The sequence below is a fragment of the Chelon labrosus genome (assembly GCF_963514085.1).
Source record: "Chelon labrosus genome assembly, chromosome: 7".
Lineage (NCBI taxonomy): Eukaryota > Metazoa > Chordata > Actinopteri > Mugiliformes > Mugilidae > Chelon > Chelon labrosus.
In genome coordinates this window covers 27086574-27109601 of record NC_140343.1, presented here as the reverse complement: position 1 = coordinate 27109601, position 23028 = coordinate 27086574, and the positions used below count along the sequence as shown (strand labels likewise).

General features: G+C 41.6%; 1 protein-coding gene across 1 annotated transcript in view; it reads right to left on the bottom strand.

Annotated features, from left to right (window-relative positions):
* Window positions 1-23028, bottom strand: part of LOC311490999 (3',5'-cyclic-AMP phosphodiesterase 4C-like) — a 97806-nt gene that overhangs the window by 42437 nt on the left and 32341 nt on the right. The window lies entirely within an intron of this gene.

Below are 23028 nucleotides of genomic sequence, written 5' to 3'. Positions count from 1 at the left end.
AATCTTCAGCACTGCTGTACGCAGGAAACACCATTGAGGAATGTTGCAGAGTTCCCAAACAAGCCTAGGCAAGGATGACGGGAGTGTGATATTAAATTAGTCACCAGAAAGAAGAAGCAGAAAGACAGTTGTTGTAGCTGAAGACTCGGCTGTATTGAAGGATTTTCCAGTTATTGCTCCTCTCTCATTGGCTTGTTGTCGTTGGCTCCTTGACCTGACACTGACCACATTCCTTTGTGGAAGCACAGCTCCAAGACTTTCCAAAAGAAACAGAAGATCTGGAGAGAAATCCAAAAACTTTTGAAGTTGCTTTGTTGCTCTTCTCCTTCGCTTGCAGAAAAGGGGAAGGGTTGAGTCGCTGCTGAGAGCAATGACACTGCAGGGTAGCGTCAACGAGGGTTGACCTCTTCCTCTGAGCGCTGCTGTGAATGCTGGTGGAGTCCCCTGAGGTCACTGTCAGAGCTGAGGACAGCCCCACCATGTGCTCAGGAGCTGTCAAGGAGTCTGGTTTGTACAAGATATCCAGAGCCAAGCTGAATGCTTGGAGCTCAAGTTGCAGGCCGATCGTCCGTGTGGCCACGCTTTCAGATGTCCCGAGAGTGCTGACTCTTTATAAGCTTTGTGAAACTGAAAATAGTCTTATGAACAGTTCAGTGCGTCTCAGCTTGTCAAATGGAGATCTGATACCACTGCGTGGCTGGAGGGTGTTTTTGTGTGGCAGAGCTGGCTTGACGCAGCATTCGTTGACACGTGAGATCAACGCGCCGCCTGACCTGATACCTTCCTTCTGCAGCCCTGCAGCTACGTTATAGAGAATACTGTTAGAAGTGGTGCTTGGCAGGGTGGCAGGGAGGGATAAGGGAGGACGAAAATCATGTGAGGACACGCAGCAAGAGGAAAAAAAGACGGATAAACTTTACAAGTCTGTTTATTCTGAGATTGGACAGAAATGGAATGATTAAAAAAATAAATAAAATATGTATCTAACAGAGGTTTCCAGAGCCAGATATAAGTGGAACCAAAGAGTGTTTGGCCTAGTTTGTTTGAGTACTTGAGATTCAAAATGACCACATTAATCAGTCATACTACAATGTGACATTATGGGCACACAAAGTTTCTGTCTCGTTTCAAAACTTACATAATAAAACACATAGCTCTGAGGCATTACTAGGAATAACAAAATGCATCCATCCACTTTATTTCCTCTGTGTATTGCTTTTGTCTTTTATCACTTTTTTGGTTCTCAGTTTGAATTTTTATTTTCCCCAACTGCTTTGCTTATTTCCATTTAGTTTTTGACTTATTCATTAGTATTCAATAAATGTTTAACTAGAGAGAGATCTTGGAGCATATTATATAATAATGTTGTCATTCAAATGAGCAGTGTAGTTGAGTTGGAGACACTTTCCTCCCCTTTGATTCAAGAGAAATTGCTTAGGATTTCAGCCTACATCAAAGGCGTTGCAGGTTTATAAAGAATTGCAGTGTGATTTTTTTGTTATATAAAGTAGCACACACCAGCTTACATTGCCTCATGTATGAGTAGCTTTTTTTTTTTCTTTTTTTTTTTTAGTACTGGCTGCATTATCATACAAATATTTTCCACCATGTGAGCCACTGCCTGCAGCCCGGCGAGCCGCAGGAGATGAAAAGCAGATATCAGGAAGGAGAACCTGACTGCAACTTTAAGGAGCGAAAAAGTCACCGAAGAAGAGTGCGAATGTAAATTTCACAACGTCCCTACTCTCATTAACTTTTCACACATTATGTGATAATAAGTCAGAAGCTAAAAAAAAAAAAAAAAAAAAACACAAAACACAGAATGGTGTTTCAGGCAGAAGACTATTGACTCAGAGGTGAGATTACACCCCTGCTATCCACACATCCTCCATCTGAAGCCCCCGACAACAGATTTCCAGCAATAACATTTTAACCAGTCGGAGCAGCAGTGAGATACAGTTCAATACAGAGCTGTTAAAATTATGCACTTAAAAATAAAGCCTCTGATGCATTTACTGGTGATGACATCTTCTAGTGCTGCGCAATTTTGCTGACAAGAAAAAAAGCCAATTAGTGTACTTCAACCACGTGAGGGCAGAATAATAGCAAAAAAACAGAGGCGATACAAGCAACAAGAGGAAATCGTCTTTAAACACTGCTCACAGCCGAGAGTCAAGTCAAGTCAAGTCACGTTTATTTATATAGCACACTTAAACGCAATGTAATTGACCCAAGGCTGACCATAGGCTGACCGTGCAGAACGTGTGTAGCTGCGAACACAAAAGTTTCACAGATGTCAGCTTTAGACAGAGGGACACTTGCTGTGCGCCAAGAGGCAAAACCACTACAACCACTTCCCTCAGCACAACGCTAATGCTGCAAACTAAAAAGAGGATGCTGTATAGACAGATAATTATCTTCTAAATGTGGCATATGTTTAGTGCATACATGTTAGGTACCTAATAAGATGAACTAGAACAGATCAAATGTCTTAAAAAGCCTTATGTAACAAGCAGCCTAAAAAAAAAGTTTAATATGAATCATCCCAGAGTAGATTTTACTTTTTCTTTCTCCGACATTTAACCACACCTCTGGTCTTTTAGGAGGATTTTGGTCGAGGAGAATGGGAAGTTTTATATGATCCAGTTTGTTTGTTTGCTTGCTTCCATGGCTGCAGCACGCTGTGTCTGCTTGTCTGCGTTTCAAATCTGGCCAAATCTGGTGCTGAAATATTAGTGCCTAGGCACCATCTCACAGGTCAAGCTACAAAACGGGCAGAATGCGACATTTCAGGGTAAAACATAGCGTAGCGTTGCTGTACTTTTGCATGTCGCCTTAATCTCAATCATTTTATGCCTTAGTACAGTAAATACATCACATATTGTTCCTTTTAAAATGCTTGACTTTCATTTGTGAATTAAAGATGCTCAAATGATTACATTTTTGCTGATGGCTTGTGTGTTTTAAGAGCTTGCTTTGTGTGCCACAAATCCTGTCATATTTCTATTCTCATCTGTCAAAAAACAAATAAATCTAAACATGTATTCAATGAAAGAGAAAGTTACACCCGGAAACCATGTTTGTCCTAGTCTTGCATTTGCAGTGTTGTTTAGATTTTAGTTTATGTCTGGCTTGAACTCCAAACATTACACGGACCGGCCGCATCATGGCATCACGATGGATGGCATGGATACACATATCATGTTTACCAGCTGCTTCCACCACACAGTTGCAGGCAGAGGGCCAGACAGGCAAACAGTATGGCGGGGGGGAGATGAGGGGAGCAGGTTTCATGTAATGAAGGGTGGTTTAATTTGATGTTCAATAAAAAGCGGAAAGCGTGGAAATCCACAATTTAGTAAAGTTAGTGTAAGAGTATTTTAAAATTCTTTAAAGATTTTACCATAAAATTGCACTAAACAGATGATTACATTTGTTACTTGTTACATACAGTATTAATTTACTGTAAGAACTGAATCCCTAATGGTGACGCTGTTACATTAAACATTTCCCTGTGCATTACAGCATCTCTTCTTATTGTGTTCCACATATCAGGAAAATTTCCCTTTTTTAAATAGGAGATCTGGTTAAATGTAATTGTTTTTCTGTGGCTGTGCATTAGGCTCTGCATTAGTTTCATAAGACCGTACTGGCTGAATCTGCTTGAGCATTAACTAGATTTATGAAGTGGAATCAAAGGTGCGTCAGCTCCAAGCATGTGACCATAACGTCATATATAATAACATTAAAATATCAGCGTTCAACCTGTAATGTGTAAAACTGACAATAATGAGGGTTAAAGTGAAAACCACAGGAAGAAACCAACACTGCTGCCTGAAAACGGCATGGAGCCACATGAAAGAGAGCTCCTCGGGCTCATGGTGACAGCATTTAAATAGATTAAATGACTGAAGACAACGCAGCTGAAAAAGCTATGGGAAATGATGTTACTTCACAGTAATGAAATCCTGTTACACAAGAGCACCAATTTCTCAGATCATCATGCAACACTGCGAGCAATTCTACAAAAAAATACCAAAATGTTTTGCTTTCTTCTTGTACACATTAATCACAGAAACTGCGGTGTGCCCTTGTGAACTTATAAGCCAGTACCTTAATGTCCGTGGTAATAATTTTCAGTGTGTTTACATGGGTGATTTTCCTTCTAAGCAGCTTTCTCAGAGTTTCCTCAGTTGATCAGCAGGTCACGGCTGAGTGCATGGAAAATCTATTTCATACGTCACTTACCACCATCACTGCTTTTATTTATTTTTTTTATTTTTTTTGAGGGCTGGCACGGTTTGTTCCTACTTCAAAAATCTGATAATCGACTTCATAAAATTGCCCTGACATGTAAAGATAATGCTGATTCCTGTAATGACTGCTCCATCCATCACATGCCAGAGGAGAGCCAGATCCTTTTTAAACATTCAAGCTGTGTCCACACTCACAAATAAGTGAAGGTGCTGCGTTAATCGTCAGCCTTTTGTTTACCGTGGAGAGCCCTCTCCAAACTCAGCTCTGTCTCAGAGACCTTGGCACAGAGGCAGTCTCTTTGCTGGTATAGGATCCTTTCTCCTCACTATATGTGCCAGGCCTGCTGAACACCTTAGGCACCAAACAAAACCCTCTCTTCATTGCAAGAACAACGAGGTCTATTGAGATGACACCGGTCCTGACGTCAGCAAAATCATGATTTCCCAGAGTTACCTTCTCGTCAGACAATGGGGCTTTTTTATTGCCTCAGCCAACTCATGACACACATTTTGATGACGTGAAAAAGAAGCGTCTGTGAAAGCAAAACATTCCCCATTACCTTTCAGCTTCTGAAACAACTATGTGAGATGGAGTTTACTGGAGTTCAGCAGGGTCACAGCGTCAAACAGATTGTGGAGGTGACCTCTGAATGCCAACCTTTGTAGTTACTTTATTGATGTACAGCTACAAGTGCTCTAGACAAAGTCCTGTAAATGCTACCTATGTTACGTGAATGCCAAAGGTGTCTAATTATCAACAGTACCTGGGCGTGTGTGCCAAGGTGAAGCGCCGCTGCAGAGCGATGCTGCGGTTCACGAGGAGCTTGCGGAACAGCATCGGCGAGTGGCGGGGGGAGCTCCGAGGTGAGTCGCAGGGGGACATCCTGGGTGATCCGCAGGGTGAGCCGGACGCCGACTGCGGTTTCAGCTTGATGGGCTGAGTGCTGCCCAGCGGGAAGGATCCGGCCTCCCCCGAACTCACGGAGCAGGTCTCGCTCATGCTGCCGTGTAAAGGGTTCAGCAAAACTATCCTCTTACGCTGATCTCTTGTGTAGCCTTCCCTCCCCTGACAGATAGTCCATCTCACAGCAGCAGTACTCTTTAGGTGGATTCAAAAAATAAGTCTCATGATTGTCCTGGAATGAGGTACTCATACTCAAAGACACTACTGGGAGAATTTTCCAGAACCACTTTAACTTCACAGCTTGAGAACCTACATTACCTTTCTCTACTGAGCTATTTGCAAGCCTTGTTGATGGACATGGACATGAGCGCAGGAGTAAGCCCTCCCCTCGGCAGTAAGCTCTGTTTACATAGCACTGAGCTCTGCCTAAATATGGCCAGGCCTGAATTATAGCGTTGTTAGCTCGTGCCACGGGTGGACGAGCTAACAGCCAGCACTCCCTTCACGCAGGAGTAAACCGGCATGCAGCAAGTGCACTAGTTTACATCTGTTACCTTCCTCAGCTCATCATCAGAGAACAAACATTAACCAGTGATTACAGCTCTGCCCGTGTAGACGCATGCCAGAGCTGTGCTGCACCGAGAGGCTGCAGCCCGGATAGGTTTTCAAAACGTCAGCCACTGGGGCCCCACTCTGCCTGAAAGCAGAACCGGCTCAAGATAAAAGATAACAGGGATCCTGAAAATGCCACTTAAACTTTTACTGGCATCTAAAGTGAACAGTGCTGAGAGGGTGATGAAAAACAGAGATCAAGCAGAGTTTCATCTTTGACCCACGGAAAGCCTGTGACGTGGACCTCCTCTACCCACAACAAAACCTTGTGAATTCAGCCAAAATACACAAACTGACGTCCTAAATCTGCGTGTACCTAAACATTTCCCTTGATAAGTGGCACTCTCTAAAAGCACAAACCTTACATGCAAATCATTGGCCCGATTCTAATGAGCGCACTATGTTCAGTTTCAGGCATTCAGAGACCATAAAAGCTGCCAGAGGTCCTCTTTGTGCCAGGAGTGTTCGTCCCGATATTTATCGCTGACGCACTTTAGACGGCAGCGGACGAATGTGAGCCCGTAAAAGATCTGGTTAAACCAGCACGTCTCACTCTCAGTTTTACAACCCACACACCAGAAAATAGACGAAGAAAGTGGAACTGCAAATCAAATAGTTTTAACTGCTTCCCCCTGTGTTTAAACACTAGATTTTATTCAGCACAAACCCACATTCATTCCCTTAACTCTCTTTGTAACTGTAAAATGTTCGCCGCGGTGCTGCCTCTGCATTGCAATCATCACAGATCGGCTGTCAGTCAAACGGTGCGACCACAATGGCTTTATGCTGGAGTTTTATGTTGATGAATTCTGAGCTTCTGTGGGCAGTGCTCCTTCCTTTGTCTGTTCAATCACAAGAACATGAGAACTGCATAAATCATGTGTTTCGAACGAATGTCATAGTTCTTGTTAGCCGCCTACAGTGCAGGTTAAATCATTTTAAATCATTGTTACTGATAGCAGTGCACACTGAGCGGTGGAGTTATGTGATTAATACTTAAAACCGACAGTTTTATTTGCCTTTTAAACATGCCTGCAGCGTGTCTAAATAGCATTAATACCTTCTTGGCAAATCAGTAAAACAAATCCAACATTAATTATTCACTTATGATGTCTGGTTGCCTCTCTGCAGCCATTTTAATGAAGCACTGAAGCAGAGCGATAAAAAGGCTCTTGAGTCCTGGGAGTGCCAAAGTCCTGATTTAACTCAGGGGGGCTCACGGCAATGAGCTCACCAACAAAAACACAGCTGTCGTGTGCGGAGCTGACAATACGACCAGCAGATGGCGCCCACGCACAAACTGAAGCAGACAAATTATGAGAATGATTATAAACTCAGGATTACAGTATGTCAAACCACTCAGCAGGGTTTTGACTTGGAAGCTTTAGGACTTTGGGTTATTAATTTTCTGTGGTTTGGTGGAAATACCATTGAGGAGAATATTATTTCCATAAATAAGGTGCCCAGGTGCCTTTTGGCTGCGATGGAGACAAGAATTCAAAACATAAAAACCTGCAGACTGCGTGGGCTCAGGCAGCCAAACATTTGCTGTAATGAGTCAATGGGGAGAAAAGACAAGGAGCTGAATCCCTTGTGTTTTCTTTAAGCAACTAACGCCTGGGTACGTGGAACTATTTATTTGCCTGAGTCACATACGCTTCCTCCTCCCACCACCAACACCAGATCGCACGCTTTAAAAACACGCAAACAAACTTTAGCACCTGAAAAGCCTCTTAAACAGACAGTACACACTGCGGACAGTTCTGCCTCTCACACACTCAGTCAAGCGCCTTTCCCCCTTGTTGAGCTTCTCTCTCAAGGCTACGTCTTTAATGAATAGGAACCTCCTTCCAGTGTATCTTCAGCTTCCACAATGAATGACCCACTCTGTGTTGTCGTGAAGACGGTGACAGACCAACGCATTTACAGAGGGACACAGTTTAACAGAGAAACTACATGACACACATCCAAGAAATAGTATTTCGGAGGACCAAACTTTAGCTTTACAGACAAATAGGTGGAACATTTGATTTTTCACAGTTAATGCTCATTTTAAGGAGCATTCGTGTAAAATTCAGGTCATGTGAAGATTTTAAATTATTTGAGGAAAAATATGCCTTATTTGCAATATACTTTATACACTAATCAGAGACTTATCAGATACACTGATTCCACATGTAACACCCACCTAGACCAGACCAGCCCAGCCCAAAATGGCTCCATTCTGTTTCCTTGCTTCATTCCACTTATATGCAACAGCCTTTTTTGCCCTATACAAGTGATCATACCGAGGCTGGAAAGAAGAGTCCACTAAAGGCCTGCCTACCATACCTCTATTACATGTCCCGTCTGTAAGGTCTGTGCGCTACTGGTGTCAAAATGACACCCATCAAATGATGCAGCATAATGTGTCACAGCTGGAGTTATAAATAAAGTTATTATTCTGTACACGGGTTTAGACAGCATGACTGTCCCTCAGCCAGAAAAATTTTTTTATTGTTGAGGACTTAGACGTGATTCTGCGCTCTGATTGATGCTAAGTGGCAGCTTTATGACTGATGATAGTTCATCAAGGTGACTGACAAGAGCTGAAGTGGGAACTCGACAAATTAAAAGGGAAGGAGGCTGAACAGCCAACACTTCACTCCATCAGACCTCAGCGTCCTGCACTTTCTTACAGAAAGAAAGCAAGCAATTAGCCAGACTAAAGATCAAATCCAGCCTTTTCTCTGTGAAGATGCATCTACAGTACTGCATTACACCACATGCATTAATTTTTTTGGCTAGATATCAACTGCTCGTTAGAAGCATAGGTACGTGTTTTGGTTTTTGCATATAATTTATTGAACTATTTAATAAGGATATTTTAGAATATCATCAAATTTATACTTTTAAATTACTTTTCACATTATAATAATGAATAAATGACCTTCTGTTGTATCTATTATGTGTAACTACTATGCTTTTTATTTGACAATAATCACCAAATAATCAAACAATCTAATCTCTGTGAAGCAGTTTTGTCAACAAATACTGAAGCTTAATCAGCCGATAAAGTTCCAATGTGTCAGCAGAGACAGGTTTGCTTGTCAACTGTAACGAAAAGGTAAAATGAGAGAACAGATCCAAGAGTGACGAGAGATGCACAGAGCGGCGGTAAGCTTGTCCAGATGGAAGCATCACAGTCCCAGCCAGCTCCTGATGGAGAAGGAGCCAGAAACACCAAGAGTCTCATTCTGGACTACTTCCTCTGGAAAAGGCCAAGAGCTTGGACCAGAGCCAGCACCCCACGTTGTAGAGGCTTTCAACACGTTGCAGCTCAAATCACTGCAGATCACATTGTGCCATTTATAGCGGTCAGTGTTTGTTTCTAATGTGTGAAACACCTTAGCTCTAATGGCTGGTTCTGGAGCGACAAGTCAGGATCTGGTCTCTACCACCGATTCTTAACATTAAACAAAAGAGCGACTAAAAGAAACTTTTCATCCGTCTGTGAAAATGATTGCTGAGGGTTTGGCTAACATCTTATACATCTGTACACCGATCAGCCACGACATTCAAACCACTGACAGGAGAAGTGAACAACACTGACCTTCTTGTGACCAAACAATGTTCTGCTGAGAAACTTTATGATATTAGGAAGGTCACGCACAATATTATATCATAATGTTACGCTTGATCGGTGTATTGTGTATTAGACATTCAGTAATTCGTGCTGCTGTTTATTCAGAATGACTCACGCACCACATTCTGCATATTCAGTGTTGACAGACAAGCATGATGCTAAAGATAATACCAACACTGAATGTTTAGTGTCAGCACTGCTTTGAATGTTTCAGAATGAAGGTTGAGCATGTTCTTTCGTTAAAGAGATTTGAGGCAAAATCACCTTGTAAAATATTTTGGTGCAACAAAAGCAAAATACAGTCAACTAGCTACAGCCCAAAGCTGAAACCTTTGGATACTGCTTGAAATGTATGTATAATACTCTATTTTAAAGGCTGACTGCACGATTCTATGTCCAGTACTGTTGTCAGCAACGTGGGGGCACCTCAGGGGACTGTCCTGTCTCCATTTCTGTTCACTCTTTATACCTCTGATTTCCAGTACAGCTCTGGGTCCTGCCACCTGCACAAGTTCTCTGATGACTCTGCAGTGGTTGGGTGTATTAGCGATGGACAGAAGGTGGAGTACAGGACACTGATTGGAGACTTTATGGAAGGGTCCCAGCCAAACCACGTACTCCTGAATGTGGACAAGACCAAGGAGCCATACTAATTCCATATGTTAATTCTATACATTCTTGCTCATACTATTTTTATCTTATTTTACTAGATTTAACTTATATTTTATTTTATTTAATCTTTCTTTTACCTGTGGTTCTTAAGAGTGTTTTTTTTATGTGCAGCTAAGCTACTGTGACCAAGCAACTTCCCCTGTGGATCAATAAAGTTTATCTAAGTCTAATCAAACTGGGAAACAATTCAAAATCTATTGTGTTGCACCGGCTCAAACACACAGCTGATGTACGCGACAGTTTCGTATCTGTTGTTGCAGGAGCAGGTGCAGAAAGGAACAAACAGTAACATTGAAGTGTACTTCATGTTTTTACTTGCTGTCTCCATGACATGGATTAGCATGGCATTTATTCAAGTGCTCTGTTGGAATAGGGCAGAGATCTTTGTCTAGAAGTCTATTTCTAGAAGTGGAAGTATTACCTGAGGGAATAGTTTTTTTCAGGTATGACTGGTGGTTCTATACATGTCCAGGTTATTGTTGTAATAGCAATTATAGCTCCCTCCGCATTTCTTTAGATTTGGGACTGGACTTGTTAGCTCAGGGGACATCACCGTGATGGCTGCCGATAAGCCCCTTATTTCACAGTCTGCACATCCTCCAGCCGTCTCTTCAGCTCTTAGACACTTACACCTGAGATGCGAGGGAAGCAGGGGAAGCTACGATAAAGTAGTCGAGGTAAGCGTGTCTGTAAGAAAACGGGACCGTTATATTAAAGCAACATCCGTTAAATATGACGTGTGCAGAGCTCTATACAGTCAATGTCACAGCTGCGTCTGTCCATTGACTACAACAGTAGTTCATGATGTCTGTCTGATGATTATAAAAATCTTCCATGTCAGGGGCACCGGAATGACTTACACACAACTAAAACCTCCGTGCATCCTCACTCTAAGCTCATCTTTTAAGCACGCTCTCTCCTCCGGATGCATTTTTGCAATTGAGACAGCCTTTTAGACAGCATGCCGAGATTGATTTCTGGGTCACAGACAGGAGGACAGCGGAGAGAGGAGATGCTGAGGCACAAAATATGAAAAAGAGAAGGACTGGAAAAGCTAATGCTGAAAGGATTGGTTGATTAATCAGTCGAAATTTCTTACAAAAGCGTGGATATTTTTTGATTTTGGTTGAAAACAGTACATAGAAGTCATTCCCGAAGGCAGCTTTATGCAAGCACACTCTTCAAAAACAGCATTAAAATCAGTGGTGGCAAACAAAACTAATAACGCACATCCTGAATTTAATCGCAGTGTAGAGTATCTTTCAGCACTGCTCATCATCTTATGCGCTGGCACAAGGGTCAGAAAACGCCTTTAGTTCAAGGGAGTCATGACTATACAGAGCAAAAAAGTGAAACATCTTTCCATTTCATTCCACAACACACTACGATTGTGCTTTAGTACACAAGGGTTGTCTCCGTTACCCATTGACTCGTCCAAACTTAACTCATCAGTCGGCCGAGGTGACTGTGAGGATGAACGTAGTTAGATCTAACCGTCTGTCAGGGACTGCTGCATCTCCTAGGCAACTGGGAGCTCCTCAATGGCAAACAGTGCGTTGTTATTCAAACATGATGTCAACCTACGCTCGTTGACCTTGCAGGCACCTGGGGCTGCAGCCACAATGATGGTGTAGATAAACCCACAAGAAGAAAAAACAAAAAAAAGAAGAAGAGCTGAAGCATGTTTATTATACTGTTAATGCCATTATCTCAGAATTATTTCTAACTGATGATATGGATTCAGGAAGAAACCTTGAGGAACCGCTTCACAAACAGGGAGAAAGTAAACGGAGCGGAGGGAATTTTACGGTTTAATTCGATGCTGAATGCGAAGATTAGGACAAAGGCAGCAAACAGGGAGAGGAGCCCATATGGCACGCATTTTGCTCTGCAAATATTGCCTTGAAATTGCACGAGAAATTGTCACTGCTTCCCTCGGATTTTTGATTTATCAACAAATACTCTGTGGTAGCACAGCCAAACCCTCCCAGGGGCACGAGTCAACAGTCACACAGGATCAGAGGACGTCATGGGTTGATATTGTGATTTGCAACACAGTGAAAAGAGGAGATGAGATCTGATATCTAACACGTTTGTGATTGTTTTCCTCTGTGACAGGAGTTCTATGTATATATGTGTGTACACACATACACCAATCAGGCATAACATTATGACCACCTTCCTAATATTGTGTAGGTTTCCCTTGTGCATTTAAAACAGTTGTGACTCATCAGAGAATGGACATGGGTCTTCTGAGGGTGTCCTGTGTTGTCTGGCAACAGAATGTTGTTAGTGGGGGTCTTTGGGTCCTTTTTTGAGTTGTAACTGTTTTTGTGTATGTGTCTGTGTCACACTGCATCCTGCTGGGGTTGGCTGCTGCCATCAAGGAGTGTCATTGCTATGGGGTGGGGGTGCCTGATCTGGTCTAGGTGGGTGGTACATGTCTAAGTAACATCCACATGAATGACAGGTCCAAAAGTTTCCCAGCAGAACACTGAATTGTCAAAAGATGGTCAATGTTATTTACTTCTCCTGTCAGTGGTTTTAATGTTTTGGTTGATCTCTCACTGATTTGGCTGGTGTATTATATCTACAGGGGGACGCTGAAATTTGGTTTGATATTTGATAGTGACACATTGTCACCACGCTGTGATTATTTTAATAAACTGACCAACATCCTCATGTTCTTTCCCACACAGAACTATACATTTCTACAAGGTTCTTTGTTCCTAATGTGATCTTTGTCAGCCTCCCACATTAAAGACACAAGTGTTTCACCACTCTCAAATTCTGAATATTACTGCAAAAAGAAATTACACTTATGTTAGCACCCCTTGTCCCAGTGGCCTGTCAGCCTCTCGGCCGCTCTGCTCCACAAACGCAGTGACAAGAGTGTAAAAATATTTTTCAGCAAAGCTATTCAACTTGTAAATGTGGCGTTCTGTTGCCTCAGTAAGTAAAATCAGCTGGTGTGTTCCTCCTTGTCTAACATGTCTCATTTTACACCTCCAGTGTTTTCTGTAAATCACTCATAGAAGGTGTACTTCCCACTACCAGCATCTCTAAAACCCTCGGGGGAGCTTTACAGCTCCAGCGACTCAGGGCTCCAGAAAAACAGATCACCCGGTGATAAAACACACACAGGCCTCCAACTGGTGACAACATCACCCGTCACTGTGGCTGGGACTGGCAGATTTTACTTTTTCTGTGGCCATTCTTTTTTTTTTTTTTTTTTTTTTACATTTGCTGTGTTTACCCCCAGAGGGATTTCATAAAGACTATTGCCATGTAACACAGAGTTTAGAAATCTCGCTTTTAAGAAATACAGACGCTTCTATCTCACTGATAAGGAGATGTGGTGATATATTGTAATGCAGAGCGTGCACCAACACGTTACAGGACTTATGCAAAAGAAAAATGCTTCCTCTCTTGTTAGGGAGAATTTAAGGTTTAGTCCTGGTGTTAAAGGTGAGTCAGCCATGACGGATAAAGCTGTGTGCATGGAGACATGATACAGTTGCCACATTTACTGTAAATTTGTACTTGCAACACCTTTCAACTAAAGTCTATGATTTTATTCCCCACCTGCACCAGAGGCTGACATGGGAGAGAGTTAACACTGCATTCAATAACAACTAAACACTCCTTGCAGAATCTTAGGAGCAAATTTAAAACTTCAGTCTTGTCAGAAATCTTACCTCTACACTGCAACCCTGCAAATCTGACTCGCACTCTCTCCCATTTCCTGACCTGTTCCAGTCATAGGATGAACAGTGAGCTTGACTCACTTCTTTACATGTCACACTAAAGACATGTCACACTCTATCCCCCACATTATCTCAGTCTAGCTCACTGACATGTCACTAAGCGTCATCTACGAAAGATGAGCACAGCCTTGGCAGACAGCTAGCATCCTGTGACAGCACCACTCTGTCACACAAAGCGCACACCCCCTTAATTATACATAACTGAAGGGAGTTACATAACTTCTAAGACCTATAAAAACTGTCTTGCTGGAGGGAATTAGCAATAGAGACCAGAACAGTTTTGTTTATTTCTGCAGTAAAGTTTAAGGAGGTTGAAGAGGGTCGACTCGCTTTCAGAGCTGGCCTCAAGTGGCAGTTTGAAAAACTGAAGTTTTTGGCACTTTCACTTTGGCTTCACTTATCAGCGTACAGCTCGGAAGATGAGCTGCATTTTGGGAAATGCAACAGTCCCTGCAAAGCTTTGTTTTATACTTACAGTGCCAACATTAGATTATTTTTAGGTAGTGCTTCACTGATTGTATAATTACCAGTGTAAGTCTTTTTAACAGGTAGGCTCACAATAACAAAACACTTGAATACAAATTAATCATAGAAGGAATAAATAGCGAACACAAAGAGAACTGATGCATTGTTAAGCCCTACAGCTCAGAACCAGGGTAAATGTTAAAAATGCAATTATCAGGCATCGTGTAGTTCTGCTAAATCCGTCGCCTTTGGTTTTATTTAGTAACTAAATATGCTATTCACTGCTGGGAGGTGGAACGTTTCTACGCCGGATAGTGAGGACAGCAGCACCAGAATGTGTTACTAAAGCTGAGGAGCGTTCATTTACACATGTCCAATCTGCTTCATTTGCACGTTTTGTTCGTCTTTGTTTGTCAGCACAGTGAACAGGTGGAGAAAAAGTTTTTGCACTGTGGCACATATCCTACAAATGAAGGAGGAGGCAAGGTGCAGTATTATAAGTATGTATTATATGTAACCCAGAATTGAAACTGGAGCTGAACAAATCCAGCAAGGTAATGAAAACACTGTTGAATAAAATACTGACCCAGAATCTTTTGAATGTTTATCTTGTCGGTTTTGTAAAACTTTGTTAATATTTTTCATTTGTCTTTACATATACAGTTGAAACCAGATGTTTACATACACTGTGTTAAAAGACACAAATATTTTTTCCTCACTGTATGAAGTTAAATCAGACTAAACCTCTCCTGTTTTAGGTCAGTTAGGATGACCAAAAATATTTGTATTTGCTAAATGCCACAATAATGAGAGAGAGAATTTCTTAGAGACCTTCTTCAAAGTCAGAAGTTTACATACACAAAGATTACTATGTCTTTAAACAATGAGGGAAGGAAAAGCCCTGATGATGATGTCATGACTTTGGAAGCTTCTGATAGGTTAACAGACAACATTTGAGTTAATTGGAGGCACACCTGTGGATGTATTTTAAGGCTACACCTCAAGCACACTGCTTCCTTGTTTGACATCATGGGAAAATCAAAAGAAATCAGCCAAGATATCAGGAAGAGAATTGTGGAGCTCCACAAGACTGGTTCGTCACAGGGTACAATTTCCAGATGCTTGAGGGTGCCACGTTCATCTGTTCAAACAATTATATGCAAGTATAGACACCATGGGAATGTCCAGCCATCATACCGCTCAGGAAGGAGACGGGTTCTATGTCCCAGAGATGAATGTGTTTTGGTCCGAAACGTGCGAATCAACCCCAGAACAAAAGCTAAAGACCTTGTCAAGATGATGGCTGAAGCTGGTGAGAGAGTGTCTTTATCCACAGTGAAACGAGTCCTGTACCGACATGGGCTGAAAGGCCACTCAGCGAGGAAGAAGCCATTACTCCAAAAGCAACATAAAAAAGCCAGATTACAGTTTGCAAATACACACAGGGACAAAGACCTTAATTTTTGGAGACATGTCCTGAGATCTGATGAAACTGAAGTGGAACTGTTTGGCCATAATGACCATCGTTACATTTGGAGGAAAAAGGGGGAAGCTTGTAAGCCTGAGAACACCATCCCAACTGTGAAGTATGGGGGTGGTAGCATCATGTTGTGGGGATGTTTTGCTGCAGGAAGAACTGGTGCACTTCATAAAATAGACGTCATCATGAGGAAAGAACATTATGTGGAAATATTGAAGCAACATCTCAAGACATCAGCCAGGAAGTTGAAGCTTGGGCGCAAATGGGTCTTCCAAATGGACAATGACCCTAAGCATACTGCCAAAGTAGTTACAAAGTGGCTTAAGGACAACAAGATCAGTGTTTTGGAGTGGCCATCACAAAGCCCCGATCTCAATCCCATAGAAAATCTGTGGGCAGATCTGAAAAGGCGTGTGCGAGCGAGGTGGCCTACAACCCTGACTCTGTTACACAAGCTCTGTCAGGAGGAATGGACCAGAATTCCAGCAGGCTATTGCGAGAAGCTTGTGGAAGGATACCCAGAGGGTTTGACCCAAGTCATACAGTTTAAAGGCAATGCTACCCAATACTAGGGAAATGTATGTAAACTTCTGACTTTGAAGAAAGTAATAAAAAATTCTCTAAGAAATTCTCTCTCTCATTATTGTGACATTTAGCAAATAGAAATAATTTTGGTAATCCTAACTGACCTAAAACAGGACAGGTTTAGTCTGATTTAACTTCAGACAGTGAGGAAAAAAGATGTATGCCTCTTTTAACACAGTGTATGTAAACATCTGGTTTAGTTGAAACCAGATGTTTACATACACTATGTATATAGTGTATGTATATGTCTCCAGTGCCAACACCTTGTTTAGGCAACTGTATTATCTACTCTCTGTATTATATAAACCAAATGAACTGCAGTAAAGGTTAAGCATCCATTAACGAGACACCACGAGGGAGAGCGAATCCAAAACAAGGATGACCACTGATGAATAAACCTTTTGTCAGTCCCAAATGTGGCAAATGTTCAACCAGAAGGTCACACTTTTATTTTCCTCTTGTGGATAGAGACCCCGGGTGAGACTATGAAGCCGACTGTCACTAAAAGGTCAAACCTTAAAGGGCTTCTCAGCCTTTTAGGAAAGCTGTTTGTAGTCCACTGGCAATTAGTGTACCTTGAAAGTGAAGAAATATCACGCCACCAGGGTGCCCGATGTGCTGGGATGTGTTAGTTAATTGGAATAAAACTGTCTGTTTTCCACACTCAATACAAAGCCATTAAAACATCAGAACAACAAGTCTAATGTGCGAGTTACTTTTAATTTTAACAAAAAATGTAAAAAATAAAATAAAAATAAGAATTTAACCTTAATCAAACTGAGAAACTAAATATGCTGGTTACATGTCCAGGTCATCCAGTTCACAAATCTATTTTCAGAGCATACCCTGGATACCAGCTGCTGTGTTTGTGCTGATTTTATTCATGAACGTTCACTGAAATGCAGGACTGACCCATCTGGTTTTCAGATCTAATCCAACAACACAAGAAGAGACTGACCAGCTAAATGAATCACATTACGTTTCGACTGAGATCTTCATTTTACTGAGGTAAAAAAACAAAAACAAACAAACAACCAATGATCTCACGCCTCATAATACCATTTAAAACCTGTTTGCACTCGTTGCAGTATTAGGGAGATGACAGGTAATATCGGGTAATCTCATCTCATCTCATCTCAACCAGCAGCAGTCGTAATAAGAATCAGGATTAAACAAGGTAATCTGGGACAGGAGGCTCATCTGTGTCCATCCTGAATGATAAAATGAGGTTCCTGCTGAATATTGCTTTACATGGGAACTCTGCAACAGACACAGCTCTGCATCCTCAGCTTGATCATCTTTTAATAGGCAGGGAGTCATGTCTTTGTGCCATACGGGCCTGATGTTTCCTCTAAATGTAATGTAAAACTGAATGTTTAAAATCAAGAAGGCATTTTGTATTAGCAAAACAAAATACAGGAATCCACTTTGGTTTACTCTCTTTCTGCTAAAAGACAGCTGCAATTCCGTACATACATACACATTAAATCAAGAAGGTTGAAAACCCTGCGAATATGGTTACTATGGTAACGTAAATGGTGGCAACTTGCCACATTCACCCCAACACTCAACGACCATCCCAGAGATGTAACAGGGGAATATCACTGTCATGTCATCTCCACAAAATAAAAACAATGAAACCCTGTGAAACATGCGCGCTGGTATATTTGCATTGTTTTTGTAATTACGCAGCTAAAACGCTCGTCGGCGACGAGTCAGCTGTGTTGAGTTTCTCTGTGTGCTTCAAACAATGGCAACCAGAACTTGGGCTAACAAATATTGACCTTTTGAAATCATATAAACAGACAGGAAATATGTCCAAATAGATGGAGTGAAGGAGAAAGAGAAGAGAAGGAGGGAGAATTTTATGTGCAATCTCAGTCGCTGCCTGCGTCGTCGCTGCTGAAATGTGTAGTTATTTCTGGGGGAGGCGCACGTCAGGCTACGACGTACGCTAAGGAGCTACGCATTACCAGTGCAGAACCATAAATGTGACACGAATGTCACCAAGTCTCTCAGACAGAAGCACAAGTTAGATTTGATGGCGCCACTTCTGTTCTGCCGCACAACACGAAATAATTTGTTTTAACCCTGGACGGCATGGAAAGACTGAGAAACCTTCTGAAGCTCAGTGTGTTGGTTTTAGCCATCACCACCTTGTCTGGGCCCAACACATCCTAGCTCAGGAGATGACACTTGACCGATCCCTGGCAGGAAATTCGGTTGTTACAACAGCAGGGCAATACAGTGCAAAAATAGTTTGATAGAACAAGGTGAGAGAAAAAACTAAATACAATACTATTATATTGCTGAAATATTGCAAAAGAAATGACATGATGAGTACAAATCAGTGGAGCTGAGGAAGGCGGCACATCTATTACACAAACCATCCATGCCCTTAAATATTTATCATTTGAAGTGTATAAGGCAGAGAGCTTTTGTGAAGATGAGTTGCTTTGAGGTGCACAGTTGAAGTTTTTCACTTTCAATGTTTTGAGGCTGGTGCAAAGCCACATTCTGCACAATGTGTGCAACTAATCTTATTCTTCTCTATTGTATCTCAGCCAAGCAATCTCAGCTTACCAAAGGTTCCTCTTGTGTGTTCCCCGTCTTCTCTTCCTTCATCTTGTGGCTTCTCAGCTGTGGTTGCAGCAGTTTTAGATGGGCCTTGACTGTATGTTTCATCTCTTCCAGTGTTACTGAATGTTAGCAGCAGCCTGTAACTGTAATCCTATAGTATTAATACACAGTCAGCATTCTCTTAATGTTATAAAGCTGATAGCTTTGCCTTGTTCGTAAACCCAGAGTTTAAAATCACATTTCCTCGAGATGAAAGCCACAAATGCAATTAAAAACTATCCAGGGACAAATCCACAATTTAGACTTTCCTGCAGCTGATACCCTACCTGATATCATACCACCCACTGGTTCAAGTCATGCTTAACAAGGAGCATCACCACAGTGCTCTGCCACATCACTGTTTGCTCACCATGTGATAGATAATCATCTCTGGATTCAACATGCCAGCTGCTGGCCCTCCAGTAAAACCGTTTTCCATGACTCTGCTGCCACTCAAAAGGATCAAATGGATCACATCTAGCGTTTTGTGACATGTCAGGAGTTCACTGACGACAAGGCTGCGCTCACAGATCAGAGTGCCATGGTATTACAGTCAAGTTTGTTTGTGTGTGTACGCAATATGACATCTGAAATTCTCTCTCTCTCTCTGGCATAGTAATTATTTTTTAGTGTTTGTTAATTAAAAGTGTCTTTTACTGGTACATCATGCTGATCACTGTGCCTTAAATTGTCCCCCAGGGACAAATAAAGTTTTCTGAATCTGAATCTGACACAAACAGGCATTACCTGAAGGGTTAGACTGAAGCTTTACATGTCGTTGGCAACCTAAGCTCTTTTATAATGCTCACAAGTTTGCTTCAAATCCCTGAACACTCTCAGCTGCTGCTTCATTTATGAAAGGGCACGATAGATGACCTCAATAAACTGTGAGTATGAAATCCTACAGCTAATGACTGAAACTATCGTTACCATTACAACCGAAGGACGAAATTTGTAGAGGTGGAGCAGAAATATTATAACTGGCAAGTAATCATGAAAGAGGGCAACATGAGATGTTTACTGATCACCTCCTGGAAGAAAAGACTATTATCTACTATTATCTGTTCAAGCAAGAGCTGAAATTAAACTTCAACAATTCAACAAATGTGAATCTGAGTGCTGATCGCGTTTTCATCACTTACCAATACAAAAAAAAAAAAACATTACAGATTGCACTATGTGAGTCATACAGTCTTGCATTAAGAATAAGAACTAACAAGGTGAATAAAATGCTGCATTCAAGAGCGCTGGTGTTGAAGAAACAAATTAAACTACTATAAAAAAAAAGGAAATAACACTATAAAGAGGATTGTGTGCTCATTTCCTTTTTCAGATGGTTTAAAATACATAAAATTGCTAAAAAATGCCCTATTATCTGCTCATGCTATCTGAAACTTGCACACGCAACAGGATTTGAAAATCACGTCAGATGCACGGTGTCCTTGTAGTCTAATTAAGTCTGATTGGTTGATGACGGCAAATCCTAAATATCAGACACGTTTGATATTAATCAGGCTTGGCTCATTGAGTCTATGAGTACTGAGGACAGTCTGGGATATGAGGCCAAATCTCCTGCAGTCTGAGCCCAGTGTTAGTCAAACTGCAATGTTAATTAAACGTGAAATATAGAGTTTGCACATTTCTTTTTTTTGTAGAGGCAAACAAAGCTGGATAAAAGCCACGAAAACCCCCCAGCATTTTAGTCGTGACTCCAGTTTTCTCCGATTAGATGATTAGCGGAAGGCGTGTAGACATTTATGCTGTTCATAATTCTGCCAATTCCTGTCTGTCGTTTGTACAGCATACCAAGTTAACACACTTTTTTATTTGCATTTTGTTCAAAAGCTTCCCAATATCTCTTATTACGTGTAAAGGGCATTTTCCTGTGTTAGACCACTGTTTAATCAGAGCCTGCTCTTTGTAGCATCGGTTTTTGATTCTGTGTTTAGGTGAGCGTATTTCTACGGACAAATCTGGCCTAATACCACCTTAATTCTGTTTGGAATAAATGAGAACACAAATTATTACTTTAATGAAATTATAACAGGTTCTGAAGGCCAGAGGTCTCAGCTTGATTGCAGGCTGTGCAAAGCAAATACCACAGGGATACTGTGAAGACAATACAGCACTGAATTTGGATGCACGAGTGATATGGCATTTAGTTGGGCCAGGGATACCGAATAGTTACGGTAAATACTCTTTTGAGTACATTTTTAACCAGCCTTGTATTGTTTGGAGATACTGGATGGAAACCACACAATAAACCAAAAATATATATATATACATTCCTCATTCAGTTTCTATTTAGTTACTGAAATACAAGATTGGAAAGCGACAACCATTTTGCCTTCTGTTTTCAGTAACTTAACACCAGTCAGCAACAGCATTCAAACCACTCGCCTAATATTGTGTAGCACCCCCTACCCTATGGTTAGATCACACATCCTACTGATACTCAGTCAGTTTGGGATTTAGTTTGGAGGCTTGGTCCACATCTTGAGCTACTTTTTATGTTTCTGAGCAGTTCCTCAGAGGTTTGTGTGGTGGGCAGGCCGCAATTGTCCTGCTAGGGATGGAGACCTTTATGTGGGTGGTAAATGTTTCAGTAAAATCCACATGAATGCCAGGACCAAGGTTTTCCCATCAGAAAGTTGCATTTTACTGAGATGATCATTGTTATTCACTCCACCTGTCGGTGGTTTTAATGTTCTGGCTGATCGGTTACAAAGTTTTGCAAATTTTGCAGTTCTGTGCTCAGGCTAATTTAGTTTAAGGAAACCAGATGCGAGTTGGGGGCTTCTTATTGTCTTTTGTTTCTGGCAATTGTATCTTAATTAACATGTTGTGACGGTAACAGGTTTATTCCAAGCAAGGGGGAGACCACTGTTTGCAGAGCTAGCTTGCAAGATCGCTGTGTCTTCCTTCTTAAACAGGAGGATGAATCCAATCCCATTCTGTCTCCGCCTGACAAATAGGCACAGTGATTCCCCTTGACTCAACACACCAACAGATCTGCATCGATGTGATGAATCAGCGTCATTATGTCGACCGCCTCCTGTTTGCTCCTGGAATGGATCTGTTGTCCTTGCTTCTCATATTACCGGTCAAACTAAAGCAATTGCAGATATTACGGATTATTTTTTGTGTGAAGTGGCGAGGAGGAGGGGAGGAGGGGTGAAGGTGGAGAAGTGGGAAGTATCTTCAAAACAGTTAGCGTTTAAATAAACTGCTGCCGTGGTTCATAGTTCTACGTGTTGACGTCAATAGAGTCGGAACTTAACATTTGATGCTGTCATTTATAGAGGCTTCTCTGTGTTGTGTAACAAATGCTTAATCTTTACAGTTAAACCTATTTTTTTTTTACCTTTTGTTAAGGAATCCTGATTGTACAGGATGTTTTTGTGTCATAAAAACATATGAAATGCTATTTGTTTGTGGGTTATCAGTGGATTATGTCACCATCAGTTTAATGTTCAATATACTTTATAGATTCAAGTTATACAGATGTGTAGTCGAGGTCTTCACAGAACCCACTGGAGTAACAAAGACCCAACACAGGACCCCAATCTGGATCCAAATAACATTAATCAGCCACAAGATTAAAACCACTGACAGATAATGTGAATAACGTTGATCATCTCGTTATGATGCAATGTTCGGCTAGGAAACCTTTGGTCCCGCCACTTATGTGGATGTTACATAGAAAACCTACCACCCATCTAAATGTTCTTGCTGACCAACCCTCCCCGACGGCAGGCATCTGTCCCCAAAAGAACGATTGAGTCTACCACACCGAAAAACTGCTTCAGAACAGCCCAAAAAACATGAAGAATATTCTGAGGTCTTGGCCTTGCCTTCAAAATCCCTAGACCCCAAACTAATGGACTCTCAACAGGATGCGCTGGAACAAGCCTGATCCACAGAAGCCCCTTCCCTCAACCACAGGATCCAGAGGTTCCCCCTACCAACCTCCTGGTGACAGACACCACAGGACACCCTCAAAAGGCCCATGTTTTCTTTGAATTATTTCTCTTGAATCAAAC